The sequence below is a fragment of the Chiloscyllium plagiosum genome, unplaced genomic scaffold (genome assembly GCF_037043375.1).
Source record: "Chiloscyllium plagiosum isolate Xiang-an unplaced genomic scaffold, Cpla_swu_hap1 HiC_scaffold_39, whole genome shotgun sequence".
Classification (NCBI taxonomy): domain Eukaryota; kingdom Metazoa; phylum Chordata; class Chondrichthyes; order Orectolobiformes; family Hemiscylliidae; genus Chiloscyllium; species Chiloscyllium plagiosum.
The window spans coordinates 63,752,265-63,759,498 of record NW_028270177.1 but is presented as its reverse complement, the minus strand read 5'-3'; positions in this window follow the sequence as shown (position 1 = coordinate 63,759,498).

Below are 7,234 nucleotides of genomic sequence, written 5' to 3'. Positions count from 1 at the left end.
TGGCCCATGCCGACCAGAATGTCCATCCACACTAACCCCATTTCCATGCACTTGGCCCATCTGCTTCTGACCCTTTCCTATCCATGTATTTGTCCAAATGTCTTTCACCTGTTATGAGTGTTCCTGCCTCAACCACTTCCACTGGCAGCTCATTCCATATACATACCACCCACTGTGTAAAACAGTTGCCCCCCAGCTTCCCTTTTATTCTTTCTCCTCTAATCTTCAACTGATCCAATCAATCCGTCCAATCCTTGAGTTCCTGGGAAAAAGACTGAGTGCATTCACCTTCTCCATGCCTCTCATGGTCTTATACACTTCTAGAAAAGAGCCCCCTCAGTTTCCTCTGCTCTAAACATTAAATACTCACTTGTCCAACCTCTCCCTATAACTCAGACCCCTGAGCCCTGGCAACCTCCTTGTAAATTGTTCTGCACTTTTTACAGTTTAATAACTGAAACCTACATTACATTCATCATATTTCAAGTATTTCCCCACGGCGCTGGAAACGACGTGACAACGCCAATGGATTAGAATCCATGATCGAGAACGAACTCTTTACAACAATCCCGTTTTCATAGTGCTTCCCATGGTGCAGGTATCCTTGCGTCTTTCTGGTTGCATGGTTAATTAAAGACTTGTCCTTCTACAAAGCAAAGCTGTGGCTTAATTGTTCCTGGGAAACGTGCCATGATTTTTCAGACTTTCAAAAACAAATGAAATCTCTCTCCACACTCACCACGCTGACATGGACTTGGCTGTGTCTCAGTACTTTTGCAGTCACACTGACATTTGAAATATTCGCCCACGGAGAGAATGCACACCTCTCCTTCCAGATGAAAAGACCAATGATATTCACATCGGCACGGATCAAGTAACTATCACATCTGAACATGAAGTTCAATTTTAATTTCTCATCCGCAAATTCACCCTTTCAGTACCATACAACAGAGCACACAAGTTACCACTGTTAATACAGGATGGACATTCATAAGACAATTGTAGATTAAACTGTAGTTTCCTTGTTCCCCCAAAGCTTTAAACCTCAGTCTCACAATTTCTCTCTTCTGTGAACTGAAATCCAAACCAATCCCCCACTCCTTTCCTCAACACCCAGTTCTCACACACTCTCTCTTCGAATTCAGTTTCCGAGCTCCTGATGAGAACCATCCTGCACACTCTGGCCAAGACCCATCTTACTAAAATGAGCCAAATTAGAATTCTAATTGCAGACCCATCCTTGTCCCATTCCATAACAACCCTGAATCTTCACAAAAGAGTTCATGTGTCTATTTAGATGCCTTTAACATGTTTTAATTGTACTAGCCTCCACCGATTCCTCTGGCATTCATTCCACCCACTGCATGAAAGAGTTGTCCTTTAGGCCCCTTTGAAATTTTCTCCGTTCACCCTAAATGCCCTCTACATCTGGACATCACCACTCCAGGGAAAACACCTTGTTCATTTACTCTATTCATGCCCCTCATGATTGTATAAACCTCCATCACATCACCACTCAGCCTATGGCACTCCAGGGAAAACAGCCCAAGCCTTTTATGCCTCACCCTACAGCTCAAATCCTCCAACCCGAACAACATCCTTGTAATTCCTTTTTGAAACCTTTCAAGTTTCACAGCACCCTTCTGATAGGAGGCAGGCCAGAACTACACACAATATTACAAAAGTGGCCTAACGAATGTCCTGTACAACAACATGACCTCCCACAGCCTATACTCAATGCTCTAACCAATAAAGGAAAATATACTGAACACCTTCTTCATCATCCTATCTACCTGCAACTTGACTTGCAAGGACTATGAACCTGCAATCCAAGGTCTCTTTGTTCCGCAAACGTCTCCAGGGCCTTGCCATTCAGTGTATAAGTCCTGCCCTGATTTGATTTTCCAAACTGCAGCACCTCATATTTATCTAAATTAAACCCCATCTGATCAATATCTCATTGTAATCTGAGGTAACCTTCTTCATTATCCACAATACCTCCAATTTTGTATGACCTGCAAACTCATTTACGATACCAAATCATTTAAATGAATGACGAAACAAATCCAGAAATAAACATCCATTTCTCCGAGATTGAATGTGCTCTGTGTAAATCCTGCCCAATGACTCTGTACCAGAGAAAGGCTGCACTTGCGCCTGGCTGCACCTTACCCCCTACAAAGCTGGTCGCTCCACACGTGTCCAGTGAATTCTTGCCCCGAATAAAGATGGTGGCGGTCACTCATGCCTGCAGCCACTCTGAGGCAATTCCCCGTTTACTGAAAACACGAAACTGGGACGTTCAAATTTGTGTTTTCCGACGTGCACATTTTGTTTGTAAAAACTGTCCGCTCATACAGAATCGCTCTCACCTCCTGCGGTTCCACAGACAGCCTTGATGATTTTTGCGGGTACCTATTCTCTGCCTGGTTACTCATTTGTCCTTAGTGTATTTGTTCAATCACCTTCGATTCTCCTTAAACCTATTTCCTAAAGCTATCTCATGTCCTCTTTTTGCCCTCCTGGTTTACCTCGAGTATACTCCTACTGCCCCTACACTCCTCTAGGGATTCACACAAACACAGCTCTCTGTACCTGCCATATCCCTCCTTCAATTTCTCGACGAGGCCCTCAATTTCTTTCATCAGGCAGCATTCTCCACACCGACCAGCCTTGGCCTTAACAGGAACATGCTGTCGTTCTACTCTCATTGTCGCTGGCCTATGGAGGCAATGGCAGATGAGGATACAGAAGCAATCATTCTCAGTAAAGAGGTAATGTTGGGAAAGATAACAGCCTAAAGGTAGATGGGTCTCCTGACTCTGATGGAATGCATCCCAGGGACTAAAAGAGATGTTGGGGGCGGGGGGGGGGGTGGGGGGGGTGGGGAGAATAACAAATAGACCTCGTGATAATTCACTAAAATTTGTTGGATGTCTGGTTTTGACAGACTGGAAGCTGCAAATGTGGTGCCACTATTTTTCAAAAAGGATCCGTTAGTTTAACTTCTGTAGTGGAGAAAATGCTTGAACCTCTCAAGGAAGTAGTGGTGAGATATCTGGGTAGAAATTGTCTCATTGAGCAGACACAGCATGGATTCATGAACAGCAGGTCACGTTTAACGCGTTTACTAGAATTACTTGAGGATACGATGCGTGCGTTGGACAAGGGGGACTCGGTGGATGTGGTGTACCTGGATTTCCTGAAGGCATTCGATAAGTTGCCACACAAAAGGCTGCTGTATAAGGTACAGATGCATGGCATTATGGGTAATTATCATTGATACAGGATCAGTTAACCAACAAAATGTAAAGAATGGGGATAAATGTGAGTTTGGATTAGTGTTGGCACGACAACTGTTTGCAATTTACACAAATGTTTTGGAGTTGAGGACCAAGTGTACGGTGTCAGAGTTCACATTTGATACAAAGATAAGGTAGAGCAATGTGTGCAGAGGCCACTGTAAGTCTGCACAGGGATACAGATCAGTTATGTGAGTGGGTAAGGGTCTGGCAGAAGAAGTTCAATGTTGGGATATGTGAGGTCATCCATTTTAGTCGGACTAATAGCAAACTGGATGATGAAATGGTGAAAACGTGCAGCAGGCTGCTGCACAGAGGGAGCTGGGTGTCCTTGTGCATGAATCACAGGAAGTTGGTTTGCAGGTGCAGCAGGTAATTAAGGCAGTGAAGGCAATATTGTCCTTCCTTGCTAGAGGGATGGTTATGCTGCAGTTGTATAGGGTGATGGGGAGGTCACACCTGAAGTACTGTGTACAGGTTTGGTCTCCTTACTTCAGGAAGATGTACTGGCACTGGAGGGAGTACAGAGGAGGTTCACTAGTTTGAATCAGGAGTTGAGAGGATTGGTGCATGTGGAGAGATTGAGAAAACTGGTTCTATAGTCATTGTAATTTAGAAGAATGGGAGGTTGGATAGGAAACAATAAAATTATGAAGGGAGTAGATAAGACAGGAGCAGGGAGGCTATTTCCACTGGGGGTGGGTCAAACTGCAGAGCATTACCTCAAAATAAGGGGGAGCAGATTTGCAACTGAGCTCAGGAGACGCTTCTTCAGCTAAAGAGTTGTGAATCTGTGGAATTCCCTGCCGAGGGCAGCATTTGACGTTATCAACTTGAATGCCTTTAAGGCAAAATGTAGATTTGTGAACAGGAAAGGAATTAAGAGTTATGGTGAGAGATCAGGAAAGTGGAGCTGAGGCCATGAAAAGCTCAGGCCGGACCTGATCGAATGGCAGAGCAGGCTTGAGGGGCCAGATGAAAGTTCTTGCCTTGTGCCATCAAAATTGGCCTTTGTCCAAATCAGAACCTTAACGTTTAGATCTGGTATATTATTTTCTGTAACTATTTTAAAACTTGTAGAATTATCAGAGACTCCCAACAGTGTGGAAGCAGGTCATTCAGCCCATCATATTAAAACTGATCTGGAAAGCCTCCTAACCTCCTCCTATAACATTGCATTTCCCAGGGCCTGCCAACCTACACAGCCCTGAACATTATGGGCAAATCAGCCTGACAATCCACCTAACCTGCACATCTTTGGACTGTGGGAGGAAACCAGAGCACCCGGACGAAATCCATGCAGCAAACCCCAATAAGGTGATTATCCCTTTCTTATTTCCCAGTTCCACCTAAATAACTTCACTGGACGTACTCCCAGGAATATCCTCCCTAAGCAAAAACATAATGCTATCCCGAATCAAAAATGCCACTCCCCCTCCTTTCTTGTCCCCCTTTCTATTCTTCCTATAGCATCTATACCCTGGAACATTAAGCTGCCAGTCCTATCCATCCCTGAGTGATGCCTCTGTAATTGCTATAATATCCCAGTGCCATGTTCAAAACCATACCCTGAGCTCCTCTGCCTTCCCTGTCAGGCCTCTTCTATTAAAGTAAATGCAGTTCAACTGCTCAGTCCGACTTCATTCTGTGCCTTGCCCTTGCCTGCCTTGACTATTTGACTTCTGAACTGTACCAGCCTCAGACATATCTCTTTCCTCACTATCTTCTTGGGTTTACACCCACTCCCTCACTGGTTTAATGCCTCCCGGGTATCACCAGCAAGTCTCCCTGCCTAGACATTAGACAACTTCCAATTAAGGTACAATCCATCCTTCTTATGCAGGTCAACTCTATTCCAGAGGAGATCACAATGATCCACAAAACGTGAATCCTTTTCCCCTGCACCAGCTCCTTAGCCACTCATTGAGCACCTCCTCCTCCTCTGTAATGTCACCATTTATTTCCCCACATTTTATATCTCCCATGTACTTCTTCACAGTAAACACGAATGCAAAATACTTGTTTCCGATCTCGCCCATCGCCTGCAGCTCCACACAATTGCTGCCTTGCTGATCTTTGAGGGTCTCTATTTTCTCCCTAGTTAGCCTTTTGCTCCTAATGTATTTACAAAAGCCCTTTGGATTATCCTTAACCCTATTTTCCAAAGCTATCTCACATCCCTTTTTTGCCTCCTGATTTCCCTCTTAATTATACTCCTACTGCCTTTATACTCAATTTTTTTGGATTGGAATAAATGCAAAATATAACATCCTGACAATACAAACAAGGGTAGGACTTACACTCAATAAAAGTAGGGCCTTGAGTAGTGATATGGGAAAAAAGAGACCGAGGGGTTCACGTCTTTGAAGTTTGTGTCACATGTAGACAGGGTGGTTAAGGTGCTTAGCACACTTACCTTCATTGCTCAGACCTTTGAGTTCAGGAGTTGGGACGTTATGTTGAGGATGTACAGGACGTTGGAAAGGGCTCTCCTGGAAGACTCTGTCCAGTTCTGGTTGTGCTGTTATAGGAAGGATGTTATTAAATTGGAGCAGGTTCAGGAGAGATTTACCTGCATGTTGCCATGAATGGAGGGATTGTGTTCTAAGGAGAGGCTGGATAGGCTGGGAATTTTTTCACTGGAGTGCAGGAGGTTGAGGGGTGACCTTATTAGAGGTTTATAAAATCAGAAAAAGTGTAGATAAGGTGAATGGACGAGGGAAAGGGGGATTCAAATCTCGGGTGCATTCATTTTGAGAAGAAACGAGAAAGATTTGAAAAAAGACATTAGGGTTTTGAAAAAAAAATGTATATGTGTGAAATGAACGTCGAGAGGAAGTGGTAGCTGTGAATACAATTACAATATTTAAAATACATTCAGATAAGTACATAAATAGGAAATATTTGGATGGATGTGGACTAAGCGGAGGCAGGTACAATTAGTTCAGTTTGGAATTATGGTTGGCATAGACTGGTTGGACCACAGGGCCTGTTTCTTGCTGTATAACATTATGACTCTAATCCTCACTAATTCTAAATTCCTCCATCCTCAACTCTCCCGATCACTGCCACCTCATCCAGCCTCACAACTCTTTCTTATTTATATAATTCCTCTCCAGCCACAGAACGCTCCCTATCTCATGTCCTCCAGTTTCTCAAATCTCTGCGATGTGTGCCTTTTAGTTCCAGCCTTGAGGATGCCCTCATTCACTCTAATTGGTTGGAAGACAAACTGGTACGGCGTGGTCCTCCAGTACTGCCCTCTGCCCCCTATTGGCCTGCGCTGACATCAATCACCGGGGCACATTGTGAGGTGGGATCCTCCCTCTCTCTGCCCTGGGATGAGCTACAACATTCACAGTCAATGGGGCAGTATCACAGAGCACAGGGGCTGGGGCTATTCAGCCCATTTGGGCTGTACCCTCTCCCTCTGGAGATGCTGCTAATCTGTCCCAATTCCCTTTCCATTTGCCCATAGCCCCCCAAATCTTCCTTTAAAAAGTAAAATTCCAAATCTGTTTATGAATAACTGCTGAGTCTGTGTCCAGCTGCCATTCAGACTGTTCCAGGTACTCAGAACTTACTGAATAAAATAATGTTCACATTATTTGCCAATTACCTGAAAATAGTTTCTAAAATTGTGACATTGTTAACATTTCCACTCTCTCTGCAGATTAGATATCCTAGAAACAAATCTGCACCTGGTCAAAATCACTGCTTAACCTTCTCGGCTCCAAGGACAATTATCTGTGCTTCAGCTTCCTCCACAAAAGAGGAAGACATCTTATTTTCATTTATTAGTGTCATAGAGATGTACAGAAACAGACCTTTGGTCCAATTTGTCCATGCCAAAAAGGAATCCTCAACAAATGGAGCCCCATTTGCCAGCTATTGGTCCGTATCATTGGAAACTCTTCCTATTCATGTACCCA